The sequence below is a fragment of the Chinchilla lanigera genome, unplaced genomic scaffold, assembly GCF_000276665.1.
Source record: "Chinchilla lanigera isolate Chin_1 unplaced genomic scaffold, ChiLan1.0 scaffold00001, whole genome shotgun sequence".
Classification (NCBI taxonomy): Eukaryota; Metazoa; Chordata; class Mammalia; order Rodentia; family Chinchillidae; genus Chinchilla; species Chinchilla lanigera.
This window is the reverse complement of record NW_004955402.1, coordinates 45,442,829-45,464,673: the sequence shown is the minus strand read 5'-3', so window position 1 is coordinate 45,464,673 and position 21,845 is coordinate 45,442,829. Positions and strand designations below refer to the sequence as shown.

The following is a 21,845-nucleotide window of genomic DNA, read 5'->3' as shown; positions in this document are numbered from 1 at the left end:
TGAACTCTGTGACAAGCATGTTTAAAATATTCCCGGGGATTGACCTGGAGCCTGAAATTGTTTGCTATTACAAGGCTTGGAAATGATTGATCCCATTTGTAGATACAGTCATTTCCTGATGTTATGAGTTAAAATAATTGTTATACAGTGCTAGACACTATTGAGAATTTTCTAAATATGTTCAGTGGATTCCTAGATTTTTAAAATAAGAGTGATTCCCATTTATGCTGTGACACAGTTTCAGCTGGATTCCCTGAAACCTCAACTTTAACTTTAGGCCGGGTTTGTTCACAAACATTTGCTTTTGAGTTTGAGAGGTCCAGCTATTTTTCACTCTTGCTAATGTTACCTCCTTTTCCCAGATATTGATAAATGGGTGTGGTTGCTTTCAACTTCCTGTGGCTTTGAGTCACAGCCCACGGTTCCCTTGCAGCCAGTGTTTTGATCAGCGATTCTCTAGTGAGGGTTATTTTGGCAGGGAGCTCTCAGCTCTTGTTGCAAGCACTGCACTGGCTGGAGTTCCCAGACTGTTAAGGTTGAACTGCACTGCACATCAAAGCATCCAACAAACGGATGAATCTGGTATTGGAGAGTGCTTGGTCTTAGCCAGTAGTGACAAGTGATGTTCAATTTTTAAAGTGGGGTAAAAGGAGGTAAAATATAAGTATCAGTGCTATGTAGTACGTAGACTACCCAGATTTGTGGGGAGGACCATGGTGATGGGTGGGGCTGGGACTGGGTTTTTACAGGAAGAACAAAGAGCAAGGCTATATTTTATACTCTGGGAAGTTAAGTACTGTATGTTAACCTTGGAAGACCCTGAACTGTATTTTCCTCAGATGTTACTTTGGATTGTTTTTCTTAAGTTAGGAACAGTTAATCATGCTGTATAAGCTGAAAAACTCTGAGCTTACATAACACATATAATGACGTTATCAATAAAACTTAAAAACCAAATTAACATAGTGGTACATATTTAATTTTCCACATACTTCTTACTGTGCTGCATGGTAATTATGGCCAGAGATTCACATAAACATTGTAGCTGGTATTCCTCTTAATAGCAGAAGGAACTAATATTTATTGAATATCTGATACCTTCTGGGCTTCATGCTGAGTGCTTTACATATGTTATCTCATTTAATATATTTCTTATTAAGGTATTACCAGGCCCAGTGTGGGTAGAAGGTAGAGGAGAGAAAATTTCACTTTCAGGTTTTTCTGACAAACCAGAATTCTCTTTCTCTTTAGTAAGCGTTCATATTTTCTCAGTGGTCTGGGGATCTTTGCTATCTCCTTTGTCAGGAGTTTGTGTTTCTTGAGCCCTGGAATCTTAGTTACATCTTGGTAGAATATGGCCAAAGCTCTTCCCAGCACTTCAACTGATAGTGACTGACTTTGCACTTTTGAGACTGTGACTTTTTTTTTTAATCATTTTGGATTGGGAAATTCTTTGAAAGTGTGATAACAATCTTGACTCCAGAAGATGTAATAATATTTACACTTTAAGTTAAGATTACTTGATTCAGAGATTTTCCTAGATGGCCAAGGAACATCTCTGAGAGGGTGGAAGAGACTGATTATGGAAAGTCTTAACCAGGTACTCTGTTAAGGATTCTAGGATAGCTGTAGGAAGCTAGGATTGAAATTAGAGAAAACCAGCAACCAGGAGTGATGCTGAGAGGCACCCCATCCCTGCAGGTATTTACAAAAGATTGAAGAGTACGCAGACCAGAAGAGGGAAACAAGACAACAGAAAGGGTCCTTAAAATGGTGTTCCAAGGAGAAGGTGGGAAAATTGCAAGTCTGAGAAGAAAGTAACCTATTTAAAGATAGGCACAAAAATGTAACAGGAAAGATTGCTTACTGTGATATGTTAAGTCGTGAATGGCACATAAAGCAGTATGAATTATGCTTTCTAAACATTCAGCTGTTATCAAAGAGTGACTAATGGTATGCTAAGTTATTTCTTGTGTTAAATTACTCTTAGCACTAAGGTCCTGTCTTTTCTTCTTCATGAATTCTTTGAACTTATCCTAACTTTGTTTTCTTGGACCAGTTCTCATAGAACTTCTCAAAGACCTTCTCTTTGTTTTCTAAGAGCAGCCATGCAGGTATGTTACTGACAGACTTCAAAGATCTTAAGTTACTGCTTCTGTTATTCATGCTGCCTTCATTGATAGACCCTAGATAGTCTTTTCTCCATTGTAAAAGAATCTTTATTATTAGTGTGTTCCTTATACTAGCTTGATTTCTATTACTTATTATTTCAATGCAAACAAAAAAGTTTATTTTAGTTTTTGAAACAGAGAGAGAGAGAGAGAGAGAGAGAGAGAGAGAGAGAGAATGAATCAAACTATTATTTTGATAAAATTGTAGGTTTTATCACTGAGTAAATGTGGTGGGTTGGATTGTGTCCTCCCAAAATATATGTGGAGGCTCTGGTGCCTGGTACCTGTGAATGTAGACTTATTTGGAAACAGAGTCTTTGCAGATATCAAGTTAAGATGAATTTTTTAGGGGAGGCCTTTAATATGTGATGACTGATGACCTTACAGAAATAGGGGACTCTAGAGACACACAAGGAAGGTGGTCATGAGAGGATGGAAACATAGGTTGGATGTAACCTATAATCAGTCAAGGTTGTCAGGGATGCCAGAAGCCGGAAGAGGCTGGGAAGGATCCTTCCATCCTAGCTTTGGTGGGAGGATGGCCTTGATTACCACTTCGACTATAGGCTTTTTGCTATGACAACTGTGAGAACAATGAATTTCTTCTTTTTTTGTTTTTAAGCTACTCAATTTGTGATACTTTATTGCATCAACCAAGGGAAGTAATGCACCAAGCTCAAATATTTTGCTCTAGTAGGTAATCATTTTGATCCTGTTTTGAATGAGTTCATTAATTTTGTATTAGTTTTGTATCTCTGTTTGAGATAGACATTATTACAGTCACAGAGACTAAAATATTTTCCTAGTTAATACTAAATTGAAATTTCCTGCTTCTATACACTGTTTATATAATTTGGATAATTTATGTATACCACAACTCAAATTTAGCTTTTCATGAAAAACTATTTTCATGAAAATTGCTATTTTCCTTCTGAAACTAAAAAAAATTTATCACAATATCCTTACTGAAAAAGATATAAATAACAACACCATATAATTTGTTAATACTTATTGCCTGAGATATTCTAAGACTCTGATTAAAATATTGAATGATAAATTTTTTCCTAAACCAATAAATACTTGGGAAAACATTTTAAAATATTGTTTAACCTTAGTAGCTATTGGCCTGTAGATATGAAATTATTGAAAAAAGAGATGGCAAAAATAAGAAAAAAATACAGTGAGAAAGGAAAATGGAAACCCTGGAAAATAGCTTATGTGATAACTAAACCAGCCATGTAAGTCAAAACTCTCATTTTTATTTTGAAAACAGAATTAGTCTGATCCTGCTAATTATCTTTAGAGAAAGGTGGTGGAGTTGCCCCAGTCACTCCCATATATGTCATACATATGAGGTCCAGGACTGTTTAAACTGCAGAGAGGCAGCAGCTGCTGAGACATTACAAGTGGAGTAAGTGGTAGCTATGGTGCCTGTCTGTGGTATTATGAGAGTATACTTTGATTTTGTCCATGCTTTCTGGCTCATTCTTCCCATAGCTTTTGTTATTTCCACAGTGAGTAGAATAACGTGGGGGCACTTTACACCTCAGAAGCACCCTCAGAAAGCACCTTCCTCCTTCTCCCCAAGGCAGGTCATAGAAATTTTAATTTCTCCCTTCTGTCTTCGTCTGGCAATAAAGAAATTCTCTGACCCATCTTGTCTGATAGTTGACTGTGGGACTATCACGTCAGAGGGTTTCTACTTCATACCTGTGAGGAAAGAGGGCTGCACAGAGAAGTCAAGAAGACTGAACAGAACTTTCTTGGGTTTCTCCACTGAGTTTGATGCCAGTGAAATGAAATCTCCATAAAAACTCAAAAGGACAAACTCATCTAGCATCCCAATAGCCGGACATGTGGAGACTCTCGGAGGATGACATGTACGGAGAAGGCCTGGAAGCTTCACACACCTTCTTGTCTTGTACATCTGTTCATCTGTATGTAATATCCTTTATAATAAATCAGTAAACATAAGCAATTCCCTGAATTCTGTGAACTACTTAAGTAAATTAATCAACCCTGAAGAGGGGATCATAGGACCTCTGATGTATAGCTTGTTGGTCAGAAGCACTGGGAAAATAACCTGGAGCTTACAGCTGGCATCTGAGGGCAGTAGGGTGGGGGTAGGAGGGGTAGTCGTGGGAATTGAACCTTCAGCCTATGGTAGTGTCAGAAATGAACTAGAGGATATACATCTGGGGTTCATTGCAGAATTGATGGCTTTCCTGCTGATGAGAATTCCCCCAAGCTTTTGAAGTCACAAATGATCTGTGTTGTGAGTCTATTATATAGTGAGATAAACTGAGTTCCAGTTTGAGTTTTTTTCCCTTTATGTTTCCTCCAGTTAAATTGGAGATGTTTTGGGTCTTAGTGTACTTTCCAGTTCATGTCATTTGCATAAGTGAGATTTAGCATAAAGTCTGTTGTTTTGAACTCAGTGCCAGGAAGACTAGTTAAAAGGTACCCCAAGGAACTTTTTCCAAGATGGCTGAGATGTGAATATCACTGCAGAATTATATCAAGGTCACTTATATTCATTTAGTTTTTCCTAAACAGTTTCTTGACTTTAAAGTGCCTTTGAAATTTCAAGCTCAAAATTCTAATGCCTTTCAGTGATCTCAGTCTCTATGTAAAACTTGCTTTTGGCCTGCCAAACTGAAAGCATCTGGATGGAATACTAAATTTAAGTCTTTTTTTAAACCAATATGCCCTGCTGTAGAAGAAAAGAAATCAAATCCAATAACATCACATGGGGAAGAGGGCAAAATGGATCCAACAAGAACTTTTCCTTCCAACAGTTGGTTGAAGTGTTCAGCACTTTCCCTCTTCACTATCTCTGTTTCCCCAGGCCCCAGATCTCCAAGGCTGATTTGAAGTTTTAAAGCAGCACAATGTTTCACTTTCTCTGTGACTATAGCACCAATCTCTGTTAAAGAGAGTGGCTAGTGTATTTTTAGGTAACACTTGAGGTTAAAGAGGAACTGTTCCTACTTCATGGTAGAGATCTCTGACTGGTATAGACGGGACTTCTCCAATTACTAGCATACAGGAACCCTCTGAGGGTCCTTTTAACATGTAGATTTGTACCAGGTATGAGTGGTGTGGGCTCTGAGTCTTTGGTGGCACAAACAGCTGCTAGAGGATGGATCATATCTTGAATACCAAGAGTGACTTGGTTTGGGGACACCTGCTGATAGTTTAGGCCAACTTTCTTAGTTCAGCCTTTCTCTCAACAATAGGCCATTTCTGGGCATGGGATGTTTCATGCATGTAGCATCCAGGACTTCATGATAGGTGTTATACACTTGCATAGGGTTGTAATTTCAGATTTCCTTTTTCTTCTCCATTCTAAATCTGTCTTTACTAAGTATACTGGTATTTTTAAAAAATCAGTGCTCCTGTAACCTTGCTATGACAGAGAAAACATTTTTAGCTGAACAGAAAGGAGAACAGGGAAGAATGTGTACCTACATTAAACCAATATTCCATCAGCAGACAATTCAGAATATAATTTTATAAGAGGTGATATAATTTCATTAGTATTTACTTAGCACAAAGGTAAGTAATGGTAAGAATGATAGCAGATTGAGACATACTTAATTTTCAGCTTTCCAAGTGCTCTAAATAAAAAAGATTATAATAATATGACCAAAGCTATTATATCTACAGTAGCACTTAAAACTGATAGATATAATGTTCCATTTAGGAGCTATTATGGTACAATTAACTAAATAGTATTAAAAAGAAGTTTCTTAAAACACTTGAAGTTGTAAAGCTATTCAGAAATAGGCCTATGCTTCTGAAGTAAATACAAACAAGGACTGGAGTCATTTGAGTAGATAATAAAAGAACTCAACAAGCCCAACTCTAGCTCCCCTTGGATGAGATTTAAAGGAACACATCTATGCTACTTTCTGCAATTAACATAAAATATACTTAAATTTGGAAGATTTACTCTGCCATCACCTTCCCACACAGCAAACACAAATCCCAGGCTAATTTGCCTTCATTAATTCGCATGCAGTTTCAAGGCTGACTTCTACTTTCACATGCTTATGCACAGTTTACCTTCAAATGAAGTTACTGCATCTGGGTCCTTTAGCTTCTGTTCAGATCTTGGAGGTAATTATGGGTTATACCCCTTACGAGCATCTTAGCTTAATTCTCCTACCCTAAGGGAGGCTCAATTAATGTGTACAGAATGAAAGAGGTTTGTAGAAATAATATTTTTCCCATTGTCTGGCAGAGCTCAGACTTGGCTGCTTGGCTGTAAAGGGAAGGGGGTTGTGCTGGACTTATGTGAAAAGGGATGTTCTTGGCCCCCCATCTCCCCAGATATTGCAAGGAATTGGCGTGATAAGTTATGATGGTGGGTTCAATAAATCTTTAACAACTTTCAGTGTTTTGGAGTTCATTTTGGAAAGGAACAATTAGAATGCTGTAAACTTTCTCTTGAATAAGGGACACCTTTTTCTGAAATAGAGCAAATAATACATAGTATGTTTGTTCAGTATTAAAATCACTTACACTCAAATAAAAGGAGATAGAGGGGCAAAGGGAGGGGTTATATGCAATGAGAAACAGACGTGGAGAGAAGACACAGGGAGGCAGGTGAAATAACAGAACAGAAAGACATGACATCATGTTCATTTAAACACTTGCGCTCTATATGTGTGTGTTTAAAAAATGCTCAAAAAATCAGCTACTTTACTTATAGAGAAAGTCAACTGAGAACCCAGATTGTTCACTGGAGAATTTGCATTTTAAAATTAGATATAAGAGAGAAGAGGGACAGCAGCCATGTAAGGTCAGCCAGGAACCTGCAGTGAGTTTCCATGGTAATTGGGGTGCCAGGCCTGCTGGGATGGAGAAGGAATGGGACAGAGTCTGGAGAATTCTTAGTCTTATCTGTATACATTGCTGGGGTGGCTTGAGAAACACTCACTCTCTGCCCGGGAACTAAGATTTTACCACATATTTTATATATTCTATATTCTATATGTTTTAGAACAGCTCCAAAGAGAAGGGAAAACCTGAAACATACTTCTCCACCATTATATTTGACCCTCCCAACAAGTCTGTGAAGTCGATGGGACAGACATTACTATTAATGTCATTAAGTCAAATAGCAGATGATACTGACGTTGAATTTCTTTAGGAAATTTCCTCAGGTAGGAGGGGTCATTCATATTGATTATGGTTGAACAAGGTGTGCTTCTGCTGCTATCATGTTTTGTGCAAGGAGTTTAACTTTTCTGTGTCTCAACTCCCTTATCTATAAAAGATTGATTATAAGAGTACCTGACTTTACAAGTAGTTTTTTTTTTGTGTGTGTGTATGACAGGGTTTTGCTATGTAATTCATGCTGGCCTCGAACTCACTGTGTAGCCCAGGCTGGCCTCAAACTCATTGCAATCCTCCTGTCTCAGCCTCCCAAGTGCTAGGATTGCAGGCATGCACCACCACACCTGGCAATTTTCCTTGTTAAACAACATACAACAAGCATGTAGACCATGGACTGGCAAAACTATAAAGTGCTAAATAAATGTTAGCTATTACTATTGTAATGCTCAGGAAAGACTAAGATATTCAGAGTATGTGTTTTAGATTCATATCTATAGCTCCACTTTAATAAGATATGGTTAGGCAGCTACTAAAGCATCAGTGAATTATAAGTGGTTACTTTTCTATTTAGATTCTGAGAATGTTTCAAACACAAGTGGATGCTCCCACGGCAGAAGGAGAAACAGGTTTGGAACAAAACAAATGTTGTGTTTAGGAGGGTTGGAAAAATCAGAAACTTTACTAGAAGTGGATTCAGGTTGTGAACAGCATATTTTTGTTCCCTCCAAATTTATATGTTGAACTTCTTAACTCCAATCTGGTGGTATTAGGAGGTGGGGCCTTTGGGAGGTAATTAGGTCATAAGGCTGGGGCCTTCAAGGATTAGGTTAGTGCCTCTAAGGATAAACAAGAGGGAGCTTTCTCTCTCTGACATGTGAGGATGTTACTAGAAGATGGCCCCAGGCCGCTGACAAACCAAGAAAAGGGCCCTCGCCAGACAGGGCTCCTAACACCTTGATCTTAGTCTTCTCGGCCTCCAGAAATGTGAGAGAAAAATATTTCTTGAGTAAGTTCCTTTGTTTATAATGTTCTACAATAGCAGCCTGAACTGCCTGAGACAGATTTACTAACCAAGGAGTGCTTTTTTAAGTCATCAGTGTTGCTGTTGCAAAATGTCTCTCATCCAAATCCAGGCTCTTGTGACTGGAATTGTCTTGCTCTCAAGACATCACCTCCCCAAAAGTATGTTTTAAAAGTACTTATGCAATTATATAGTCTATTGAATCATGAAGAGTTTTTATTTTTACACATAAAAACTCTTTTGTTATGATTAGAAGCACTCTAAACATCAGAAGACATTTAATTTTCAGGTTTTAACTATCAGATATAAGATATACATCATCTAGTATGGTTTGGCCGTGAACAATAGAGAGAGCCATAAACGTGGAGGAACTTGAGAGAGTTGTCACCCCAGTCCTGTAGAGAGCACAGACTAGACCAGGTCATGTTTTAAATTTGATGATGTGATAGAAGAAAAGAAAACATTTAATTGGATGCCATCAAATGCATTAATAGCCACTTGGTTTCTAAACCCACCAAAGGGCAAACCCAAACTACGGGACACAGGATTTTAAGGTTAGCACTATACTGAGGAATAAGCCATTCCAAACTGGACTATGAAGCTTACCAATATAGGGTCAGAGGAGTTCAGTTTTTAGACCTTTGTAAATTCTGTAGTCAAGCGGGGTCTAAATTTAAGCTTAGATGCCTCTGCTTAACATTTTCCAGTAATTTAAAAAAATCCCTTTCTAAAAGGTATGCTCAAATTGTGTGAAGAGATTACCCACACAATTTATGTAACAAACCCGTATTTGACATAAAATTAAAAGGTTCTCACTTTGATGCTATTTAACATAGAATTATATGCTTCTTGATCTTCATGACAAATCACATTTTTAAAAAGTGCCTAATGAGTTCCCATAATATCTTTACATTCCCACATCTGGCAAATAACTTATACTTGTAGAATCTCTTTATATTTGTAGAATGGTTATGTTACTGAAAAGATTTTTTTTAGGAGAACTGTACACCCTTCCAGTGGTTTCATAGATAACCATATTGAAGAAACTCAAACAAGGAATAAATAACTCAAAAGTGTGTCACCTTATGGTTCTTTACATATGTATACTCACACTTTAAAGGAAGAAGTGACCTATTTTCCAAAAATACAATTTCATTAATGCCTCCAGAATCTTTGTCTTGCAAACTCTCCTATTAACAGTTTTACTCAGTGATCAGACATTTTAATTAAGCTACAGACTTTAGATATTTCATACGGTTTCTCTAGTGTCTGTATTCTATTCCAGGATTCAATCCAGAATCCCTCATTGCATTTCACCTTGTCTCTTTAGTCTCCTCCAGTCTATGAGTTTCTTAATAGTTTCTCATCTTTAATGCAATTAACACCTTGAAGAGTGCTAGTTAAATATTTGGTAGAATGCTCATCATACCTCTTAGTAAAATGTTTATATGTTTTATATCGAAATACTAGAATTTACCACTTGGAAATGACCTACAACTCATTTTGTTGACTCGCCCAATATCCTTCTTTAACTAGCCTGGAAAGCAAGGTTGCTAGTGTTTGCATGGCTTCCCCACATTGGATGACAGTGATTCAGGGCCAGTAGTATTGTTCAGTTGTCTTAGCTTACACCTAAGGCTTTTAAAAGTACCACAGAAATATCTCTATACAATGAACACCTTACCAGATGGGGCCGAGAAAACCCTGGAATGCTGTTTTATTCTCTGGAGGAATTTTCACGTAAAAAGTCATGAGAATGGTTGTTTTTGGTGTTATGCAATTGGGGTGGTACTGATACATCTATTTTAACTATAGGAAAAATGGAAGTGGCTTACTATGCAAGAAATAGAGTAGAACAAATATAGGAACATCTTACGGGTTATTCCAGTGTAATGTGATTAACAAATGGTCTTGGTCTTCTATTCAGACTTTGTTTTGACTTAGAAGGTATATGAAGGGCCAAAATTTTTATCCTTTTTAGGTGTGGAATGAAGTTAGACATGACTCCTTTCATTTAAAACTTTCTCATTTTAGCATACAATGCACATATTATTTGAAATGATCATTCTCCTTCCTTATGTCCAATAAGTAAAATTCCTATTATATATCTATTTAATATCTAATAAATAAAAACACATTTTCTTCCTACTTTCCATTATACAGAAATGTACTAGAAGGCTGACCAAAGCCAAACCACAACAAAGACTCAAGACATTGTTCTTCACTAATCTTGCAATTAATAATACTGCATTTTATGTAATAGAATTTTAGGATCTCTGTTTTCTGTATTAAGGTGAGATTTCACTATAGCAACTGAAAAGATATATGTCAACAGAGTGAGAAAAAATATTTGCATAGTACACATCTGTCAATGGACTAGTATCTACTATAATAACTCACAAAACTCAACAGTAGAAAAGTACACAATCTAATTAGAACATGAATAACAGATGACATTTTACCACTGTTATGGTTTGTGTCTGGGTGTCCCCCCAAAGCCTTGTGCAGTCATGGGGCAGGCTTTTAGAGTTTGACTGACTATTGGTGTGACAGCTACACCCTCCCTGGGTGGATAGTTTGCATATGTAAGGGAGAGGAAGAGGCTGCTTGCCACCATTCCTCCCTTTTGTGCTTGTTGTTTTTGCTGTGTTCTGCCGCCATGAGCTGTAGCCCTCTGCCATGTGCCACTGTGCCTTGTAACCTGCCAAGTATGGACTAAAACCTCCACAAACTGTAAGCGAAATAAACCTTTCCTTCTTAATTTTGGGCGTCAGGTATTTTGTCCCAGCAATGAGAGAAAAGTAACCAAGACAACCACAGAAGATATGCATATGGCAAATAGCACAAGGTGTACAACATCATTAGTCACTGGGAAAATGCACACTCAAACCACTCTGTGGTAATTCTATGTACTAACCAGAGTGACTAAAATAAAAATTAATGCAGTTGGTGAAACTGTAAAATGGTATTGTGCCATCAGCTCTCTGTCGTTGTGACAAGATTCCTGAGATAAATCAGCTCAAAGGAGGAAAGGTTTATTTTGGTTCATAGTTTCAGAGGTTTCAGTCTATGGTTGGCCCAGTTGCTTTGGGGCCTTTGGTAAGGCAGTTCATTATGATAGTAGGACTGTGTGGCAGAGGCAGCTGGTCAACTCATGGAAGCAAAGCAGAAGAAAGGGGGGTCCAGTATCCCTGAGTATGGCTTGTGTCTAGGTGTTTCTCCAAAGCCTCATGCAGTCATAGATGGGGCTTTTTGAAGGTGGCTGGATCTGGAGTGTGTGATGCTGGGATTAAAGGTGTGTGATTACTCAATTAGTCCACTGGTTGGTTTGGCATAGTTTGGAGTATGGATAATGGGAAGGCCCATGCTGGGTATGAGTGCTACCTGCTGTAAAGGCTTGTAGCCTGGATATAATATAAAGAACAAAAGAAGGCTGCTGTTGCTTGTCTCTTGTAGCTTGCTGTCTTCTGCCATCTGCCTGCTATGAAGTGTTTCTCCTCTGCAGTGCCTCTTTGCCATGCCACCCTGCTTTGGAGCCAGCCAACTAAACCTTTCCTCCTTTAACTTTGGGTGTTGGGCAGTTTGTTTTAGCAATGAGAAAAGTAACTAAGACACCCAATCAAGAGTACACTCCAATGATCTAACTTCCTGCCACTAGGCTCAACATTCTAAAATTTCTATTACGTCCTAATAGTTGGGGATCTAGCCTTCAACAGATGAGCCCTTATGGGGACAAAACCACAATATAGGTATAAATTTGGAAAAATACTTTGGCTGTTTTTTTAAGTAATTAAAAATGCAACTACCATACCATTCCAGCAAGTGCAATCCTGAGCATTTTTTCCCAGACAAATGAAGACTATGTCTATACAAAGGCTTAGCAATTTTATTAATAACCCCAAACTGGACACAACTCAGATACCTTCAACAAATGAATGGTCAGATGCTTTGTGGTATCTACACCATGGAATACTCCTCAGTAATGAAGGAAAATTATTAATATGTGCAGTAATCTAAATGAATCTCCAGTGTGTTGTGCTGTGTGAAAAAGAAAGCCAATCAACAATTATATCCGATATTATCTTTTGTTTTTTTTTTTTGTTTGTTTTTTGTTTTTGTTTTTTCTCCGGTACCGGGAACCGAACTCACGACCTTGCGCTTGCCAGGCAGGCGCTTTTGCCGCTGAGCTAAATCCCCAGCCTCCCGATATTATCTTTTAATATAATATTCTTGATGTGACAAAATTATAGGAATGTAGGTAAGATGAGTGGTTACCAAATCTTAAGATGGAAAGAATGTGGGTGGGGCTGTAAAAGGACAATAGGAGGGGCTGGGGATTTAGCTCAGCGGCAAAGCGCCTGCCTGGCAAGCGCAAGGTCGTGAGTTCGGTTCCCGGTACCGGAGAAAAACCAAAAAAAAAAAAAAAAAAAAAAAAAAAAAGAAAAAATAAAAGGACAATAGGTGAGACCCATGTGATGATGGAAATGTTCTGTATCTTGACCATGTCACTATTAGTTTCCTGGTTGTGATACTGTATTTTAGTTAAGTTACCAATCGAGGGAACTGGGAAAAGGGTACATAGGATGTCACTGTGTTACTCTCTTTTTCATTGTATTATCCTTATAACCTGATATAATTATTTATATACAGTGATCTCAAAATAAAGGGTTTAGCTTAAAAACATACATATGCCAGACATTAAGTAAGGGAAGGTGCCCACTTTTTACTGGGAATAGTTTTAGAATTTTTCAGTAAGCGATATCATTAGTGTCATAAAATGTTACCAAAAAAGAGAGATAAGGAAATTGTGAAATAGTGTGTGAATTTTAATTAAGAAAACTTTAAGACATGGAAGTTGGTTCTTTGCATCCTTTCAGTCATATTCAAGAAGAAACCATGAGTTATATAGTTGTCAAGTACAAGGAAAAACACAAGGACTGATGCATACTTGAAGTCATATTTTCAAAACAAAAATATAATATACCTAATGTTATGCAGATTAGAAATACATTAATGAAGGCATATATGAAAAGACATAGATTTTGGCAAGGAATATAAAATAACCCTTGAATAGAAGGACGAGATATCACCAGGAGGCTATTAGAAGGAAAGTTGCACGAGGTTTTTTTGGTTGTTGTTATTTAAAGTTCCTTCTGGAATAGCCAGAGGGATGGAAAATAATGGGTGGTATTTGTCCTTCCAAATACTAAATGCACTTTAAAGCTATAATGGTTTAGTTTTTACAGCACTAAGATAAAAACAGGAATATGAAAGGCACAGAAAACAAATTTCAGAAACAGCTAACTATATGTAGGACCTTAGAATACATTATGTGTGGTATTTCAGTTTTTATAAAGAGAAAGCTTCTAAAAATATGATCCCTAAGCAGTAGTATGCCAGTAAATGTTAAAAAGACAGCTCTCTGAAAAATATATACAAATATATATTCACAAATTCATTATACATTTTACTGGTATAAAGGATGCATGCCACAAAATTTATGAATAAAAATATACAGTATTCTTTCTTGTAAATAAATGTAATTACCTATAGTCAGTTGATTCTCAAAGAATGCTTTACTTGATTGTTTTTTCTGACTTTGAATCAGTAGTCAGCATTTATCCATGATTTGACAAATGGACTTGCATTTCAACCTGTTCTTTTCACAATAAATTTATTGTCATTAACTTTTATATGCGGCTTATTGTTAGACTATTTCTCACCCTTGTGTAAATTATTAATTAAACTGAAAACTCTCAGCTTCAGCACTAAATGAAACTCTGATTTATAGCACTTTGTGATTTCCACAGTGTGAGTACTCTACCATGACCAATTTCAAGCTTCCAGCGTAGTAATTGACTATGCAGATGGATGAAATGCAGGATAGTACACTGCTATGTAGTATTTCCACCTTCCAGATACAGAAATGATAACTGACTTCAAGAGCATAGGTGATATTAATATTTAGTAAAATAATTAGCCTGTAATGTGCTGTATTTGTTACCTTTTCAAAATCTAATTTATTGAAGTATTCATTTATATAAGTTTAATTCTTTATGTGTTCTAGATAGGAGTCCTTTGTCTGAGGGGCAGTTGGATAAAATTTTTTCCCAATTTGTTGGTTTTCTTTTTACTCTGTTGGTGATTTCTTCTGAGGTGCAGAAACTTTTCAATAAGGTGAGATCCCAGGTGTTGATTCTTTGAAGTATTGCCCGTGCAGTTTGGTTTCTGTTCATGAACTCTCTGCCTACCCCTATGTCTTTGAGAGTTTTACCTACTTTCTTTTCCAGTAGATTTAGTGTTTCTGTTTTGATATTTAGATCTTTGATCCATTTTGATTTTAGTTTAATGCGTGGTGATAGACATGGGATTAGTTTTAGTTTTTGGCATGTGGAAAGCCAGTTCTTCCAGCACCATTTGTTAAAGAGTCTATCTTTCTTACAGTGAACATGTTTGGCCCCTTTGTCAAAAATAAGGTGGCTGAGTGTGTTTGTAGCTGTGTCTGCATCTTCTAACCTCTTCCATTGATCTTCAGGTCTGTTTTTTGCCAGTATCATGCTGATTTTATCACAATAGCTTTGTAGTATAATTTCAAGTCAGGGTATATAATTTTAAAATAATGGCTATATTTTACATCTGATACTCAAAATTTCTGAAAATTTTCCAATCACATTTCATGAAGTTTTGTGTTCTTACTTCACTGTATCATTGTAAGACAGAACCACAATGCAAAAGATTTGAAGCTTCCTGAAATATTTGAACCATAAACAAAGTTTTAAAAATGTAAATAGGAGTTAGAGGTGTATAACTTAGCATGTGTGAGAACCTGGGTTCAATTCTCAGCAGTGTAAAAAATGTAAATGTTAGAAAATGGATTATTTGCTTTTCTGAAAGGCAAATTAGCCATACATATCAAAATATAAAATTTACTAATTCTTTGAGCATGACATTCCAGTTTTCTTTATCCATTAATTAAACACATCTATTCAGAACCTACTATGTACCAGGAATTCCTACTTTTATACATGTACTTGTATAAAAATGTATAAGGAAGGAGATTTACCACAATATATTATTTATAATAAAAACATACTGTACATATGTAATATTATGTTATATAAACATTAAAAAACATGTATGTACATCAGCAAGGAAGGAGGTAAGTCATAGTTTGTTGGATCATTGATTACTATGGTAAAAATACATCCACCATATATATAAAATGAGTAAAATATGTTTTACTGGTGTGTGGAGTTTGATTCCAGTTTGAAAAATTGTATCATTTTTACACATCTGTAAAGAAAGTCTAAAAGGATATTAATAGAGTTTAAGTTAGTCAGATATGACAGATTACCTGAGATACTTAAAAGAGGAAGTCCCTCTCCAGACTCATCCTGAGAACCTAGTACCTTTACCCCAAGCCACATCCTCAGCCTTTCTTAAAATTTTGGGGGACAGAGTCTTGCTAAATTGCCCAAACTTGGCTCATATTTGCAGTCTTCCCTGTTCAGCCTCTCAGAGTGCTGGGGTTACAGGTGTGAACTACTGTCCCTGATCTCTCCCTCCTTCTTTCTCTTCTGCCTGCCCTCTTCCTTCTTTGCAGCAGTAGGTATTATACTCAGTGCCTTATGTATGCTGGGCATGTGCGATCTACTCCCAGCCAGAAATATTTCTCTTGGCTTTTGATTTCAGATGATTCAGTCCATTGTAGCTTGGCCTGTTGACTTTGGACCTGTGGCAAAAGTGAGTGGTGTGGCAACGCTGCTCATCTCTTGGTGCCTGGGAGCAAAAATCAGAAAAGAAGGAGGGGCTTGGGTCCCAGTATCCCCTTCAAGGTCACTTACTAACTTCCCTTATCCTCACCAGCTAACTCTTTCCATTAGGTCCCAGCTTCTAAATGTTCTGTTACTACCTCCCATATTGTCTCAGGCTGGCCACCTTTCCATTTGGCCCTTGGGGACCATTTAAGATACAAAACTATAATGCAGTCAAACCTTTTTATTCTGAACAAATAGTAAAGATTTGCATGTTATTTTCAGCTATGTGTCCTTGATTGGGATATCACCCACTCTGAACCTTATTTTCTTCTCTGAGAGGCAAGATGCATTGTTGTTTAGTTTTCTTGTCTGAAAAAATGGGGATATTGGTAATCATAGTAATTTACCCATCTCATGAAGTTATTGTATTAAATGAATTAAAATATGTGAATAGTATTTAATGTTTTGATTATTCTTATTACCTAAAATATAGGATGCTGTTGCTTATGATACTAAAATATATCCTAAAAGTTTGCTGTGGGATTCAATTAAATAAAACAGTTGATATCCACTAAGTATTTAATAAATACTATGTGCATCTATACTGGAAGTTATGTGAGAAGAATAGCTAAGTTTTTTATTTGTAGAGGATAGCCAATATAATTTATATCACTCAGATCCAGAATATAGATAACAGATTATTGAATGCAAGACTCTTGATTTTTTTCATTGAAGAAGAGAATTATTACTCCATTACCCAGTATATTTTTTTTCTATTTCAAGAAATAGGTTGTCTTATTAAACAACACAAATATTTCTGTATAATTTTATTTCTAGAAATCTCCATGGGATCATCTTAGTTCTTTATGATTCCATTAACTCAAAACAGTTTGTACTGCCTTACTTGATATTCTCTGTAAATGGAAGCAATACAATTATGCTATTTTAAATAATTTAAAGTGCCATGTTTCCTACCACCTATCCATCTGGGTAGTATATTATTCTGTCTGCATGGCTATTGGATGCAAACAAGCTGCTTAGACATTTAATACAGAAGCATTAACTATGTGCAGATCAGAGAATATATATATATATATGATATATTTTAATTTAACACATGACAGCAAGGGCAGGCTGAGTGACAGATCATATTTAGTTACAAATAAGGGAAGAACTCATTGCTAGGAGTGTTCAAGTTACAGGTGAAGAACTAAAGCTTTTTATTTCTTCCCTGACAGAATAAATTTATCTCCTTAAAAGTCACCTTTATGCTTTCTACTTACCATCAGGAAGGGTGCATTCTGTATTTCAATTTTATGTGGGCAAGACATTAATTTTAAGTGAAAGACATTGTTCAGTGTTGGAATTATATGAGATCATTATTGGTTTGAATGGTAAAGATAGAAGGTTTGGGCTTATGTTTGACTTAATGAGAAAAGTATTTTGAGGGTGTTTTTCTCTTAACTTTTTTGGCATTGAAAGTAAAACATAAATTGAGCAGTGAAGTTGAAAACCATCAATAGCATCTGTAAGTACTTGGAGTCAGGATGTACATTTGATATCATCACAGAAAAAAGTTAGCATAAGAATGTGTCAGCCTTTCCTCAGTCAAGAAGTTGATATGCCACTTAAGAGTTGGTTTTGGACAGAAGAACCCAGGGTATAAAGAATCACTGACTTCTGTCATTGTGAAAGGAACTTCAGGGGTCACTTGGTTTAACCCCAAGTTTAAGCTTTTCAACAGTGACATCTATCCATTTCTTAAAAACACCAGTGGGAAGATTTAGTTACTTGTGTTATGTACATGTCATCAAGTTGGTAGATGGAGAGATGATACTTACAACAGCTTTAAAATGTTCCATATCTTTGTGGGAAAAAAAAGGTTTTATTCAAATAAGGCATAGGTGACCAATTCATCTCTGTTCAAGAAAAATTCAGAAGACTGTGGAGGAGCACAAGCTAATTAGTAACTAAATAATGCTTGCTTCTCTTCCCTGTAATAGCCACACTTCCTTAAAGAGAAGTTTATAAATTCTACTTTTTCACTTTTCATTTACTCACTTCTCATATCACTAGGTGATACCTGGCATTTGCTTTCTCTGATCCATTGAAACGTCTTTGAACTAGCTCAAGGTGTTCTTGCCCAGTCCATTGGCACTTTGAAGCTTGTATTATTTGCCCCCTTATGTATACATTTGAGGTAGGGAGAAGATTCTTATGAGTATTCAGAAATTTATGGTATCCTATTGTTATTGTTAGTGTGAGGACTACACTTACAGTTTCCTTTCAAAACTGAGGAAGGTGGAACTTTCCTAAACACCTAAACATGTTTCTGTCCTAAACATCTATTCTTTTCCTTTGTTTTGATATTTAAAGAGCATTAGTTTAAGCATTGTGTTTTCTGCTTTCAAAATCTTACCTAATTCAATGCCCTATAATATCCCTGTAAGGGATGGAATATCATCTACACTTTATAGATGAGAAAAATAAAGTTTGTAGTGGTATTTGTCCAGGGTTATGTAGCTAGTGTGCAGTAGAGCCTGGATTTAAACAGTGTTGAGTCCTTGTGACATGTAGAGTAGCAAAGGACTGCTGTGAGAAGCATTAGGTAGGTGGGCAGAAACTGGTTGCTCAGGTGCATGTTGCAGTAGCAGAAGCAAAGTTTATGTCGGAGTGCTGGAATATTATTGGGTCAAGTAAGTGGGCAGGAAGAAATGGCCCTAAGAATATGTGAGGGTCGGCAGCCTGGCTTCAACTTGGCTGTGTAACAGGGAGTAGAGGACAGTGACACAAATATAGATTTAATATTTTTTTCCTAAAGAAAATTACTGGTTTATCCCACCAAGCTTATAATGGCTAGTTAGATGTTTGTTACTTAATATAGTACATAGGTCATGGACTTTGTCCAACATTTTTGTTGTTGCATCTCAAACTTTTCAAACAAAGGTAAATGAATGTGTATTGTTTATTTAATTTCCCTTTGCGCTTGAACTTCTATAATCTCTCTAACACTATACTCTTTTGGTAGTCCTCTCATTTTACTAGTTCTTCCTTTCCAATCTCTGTTTTATCTTCTCTTTCATCTTGTGCTTTTCTCAAAAGACCACCCGAAGTTACACATCATTGTTCTATATTCATATTTTAGGGGTTACAAGCTCTATTTAGTGGCTGAAGCTAGCTTATATTTAGTGATGCCCAAATCTCTAGTTTGGTTTAAACTTCTCTTCTCAAGTTCAATAAATCTAACATGATCCAACTGAATACATTAGGCCCCATATTCAAACATAAATTTCTGTTTGTATCCATTTTTTCCCTAAAGAGAGAGTCTAGCGTTTTAGACTTACAAGTTCCATGAACTGAGAAAAAAATTAGAACTGTTACGCATCCTTCCTAGATAAAACACTTTTTTTTATTAATTATGACCTCAGTTGTTGGGTCTGATACTTCTGTGATAACTTTAAAATGTTGGTCAGTGTAAGATTTCTAATCAAAGTCTTATGTCCCTTTTGAAGATAATATAATTACTTGGTTTACACATATGGCAGCTTGCACGCTGTACTATAATCGCTTATATGCTTACAATAATTTCTACTGTAAGGACTAGTCTTCTTGTCACTTTGGTTAAGAAGACTCTGTTAAATTGAATTGAACAGAGACAAGGCCGAAATACCAGATATAAAAATGGAAAAAAAATTAAAGAGGGACAGAGTAGGCAGCTATACCAGAAAGGCAGAAAGAAGTAGAGTAAGAAATGAGAAAAGGTTGTTAGGGAGATTAGGAGGGACTTTGTAACTCTTAAGTAATTTGAGAGGAATTGTGAGAGCAAGACAGATTATAAGGTGATTCAATAAATGAAAGAGTAGACAATGAAGAAGGTACAAAGAATTATGAGATATTGTCAAGGTCAGCAATGAAATTCCTTACCATGAAAGCCAAATGAAGAGATGACTTGAAGGGATTAGAGTTCTTGATGGACAGGGTCAGTATCACAAGGAGTTAGTTAATGGGAGATATGAGGCCAGAAAACAGAGAAGATGAACTTGCATTTTGTGCTTTCTTCAGTGATGCTGAGTTGGGTGAGGTATGTTATTTTCACATTTAGCCAAGCAGAATGGAGGTGCAGTGGGGGAGGAATTGGAGGACACGGTGTGCAATTTACATCATGTCTGCAATTTGTTTAATGTTCTCCCTTAAGTGTAGTATAATTTTTTTCTAAATATGGCTAGCATTAGTAATTTGTTTCTAACAAGTGAAATGCAGTGGAAATGACAGAAATGTGTTACAGTTTTTGTCTGTCTGTCTCTCTTGGGATCCAACTACTATACTGTGAGGAAGCCTGAGCCACATGGAGAGATACATGACCCTTCAACTAGGCTGAACTCCCAGATAAATCCAGCAGTAACCTGGCAGTCCTCTAGGGTACCGTCTGGGAAACAGATCTTCATATTTTTGGTTGAACTACCCCCAGCTGATGCTCCATGGAACAAATAGGTGTTTTCTAGCTGACCATGTCCATATTGCAGATTTGTGTGGAAAACAAATGGTTGTTATTGTAAGCTATTAAATTTGGATTTTATTTTGTGTCCTTTTAACTTCTGATGTGTGTGGGTCCTACATTATGACATGACAGAGGTATGAAAAGGGAGCTGCTTGGGAGAGGAGAAACTCTACCCTAGGCACCCCCGCTCCATTATGGGAGCTACACCCCAGCCTTGGTGAGCCTTGGGAGCTTCAGTGAGCTGCTCGTGAATGGAGAAACTCTGGCTCCCACAGCCCCACCATAGCAGGAGCAACAGTGAGCCTTAGGAACCTTGAAAATGTCAAAATAAAGGAGCAAAATGCAATCTCAGATTCCTGGCCCACCCAGAACAAGTCCAGGAGACACTGACACAGAAGAAGTTGGAAGTCACACACCTGAAATTTTTAAAATGATAGCAACTGAAATAAAGAAACAACTCCAACAGGCTATAGAAGAAATCAGATCAGAAATAATCTCTCAGGTAAGGAAAGAAATGACAACAGTAAGGAAAGAATTAGCATACCTAAAGACACAGATAAAAAAGAGAGGAGCATAGAAAAATGATGGAAATCTTAAATGAACAATATATGAAAGAACTTGAATGTGCGAAAAACATTTGAAAAGATATCCAGGAAAATAAAACTTGCTTCGAAAGCTGGCAAAACAGACTTTCAGACCTTGAAGACAGCATTGCAACTAGCTATCATGAAAGGAAGGATCTCCTAAAAATAATGAGGAACCAGGAAATAACAATTCAAGATGATGGAAAGGAAAAAATATAACACTAATAGGGGTCAATGGAAAAAGCAGGAATCAACACAAGTAATGTAAGAAGACTATTTGACAAAGTAATAGCAGAAAATTTCCCATGCATGGGAAAAGAATCTGACATACAGTTAAGTGAGGCACATAGAACTCTAACTAGCAATCACCAAAATAAATATACATGCAGACATATAAGATCTCACAAATTCAGCACAAGAACAGAATATTAAAAGCTGTTAGAGAAAACAAACAGATCAGCTATAAAGGAAAGCACATCAGAATTGCAGGCAGTTTTTCAACATAAATATTCAAGTCAAGAAGAGCTTGCAATGAAGTATTTTAGGCCTTGAAAGAAAACAACTTCCAACCCAGACTGATGTACCCTGCAAAACTGTCTTTCAAAATTAATGGAGAAATAAGATACTTCCATGACAAAGAACAACTGAAGAAATTTATGACCACCAAACCAACCCTACAAAGAGGACTGA

At 36.7% G+C, this 21,845-nt stretch overlaps 1 protein-coding gene and 1 long non-coding RNA gene across 2 annotated transcripts in view; one reads left to right on the top strand and one right to left on the bottom strand.

The window, feature by feature from the left end:
- Positions 1–4,129, top strand: part of LOC102017828 — a 41,963-nt gene extending 37,834 nt beyond the window's left edge. The window contains exon 3 of the long non-coding RNA XR_259092.1: positions 3,840–4,129. This is a non-coding gene — a long non-coding RNA (uncharacterized LOC102017828). The remainder of the gene's footprint in view (positions 1–3,839) is intronic.
- Positions 1–21,845, bottom strand: part of Cdh20 (cadherin 20, type 2) — a 202,265-nt gene that overhangs the window by 78,415 nt on the left and 102,005 nt on the right. The gene's annotated exons all lie outside the window — the stretch shown is intronic.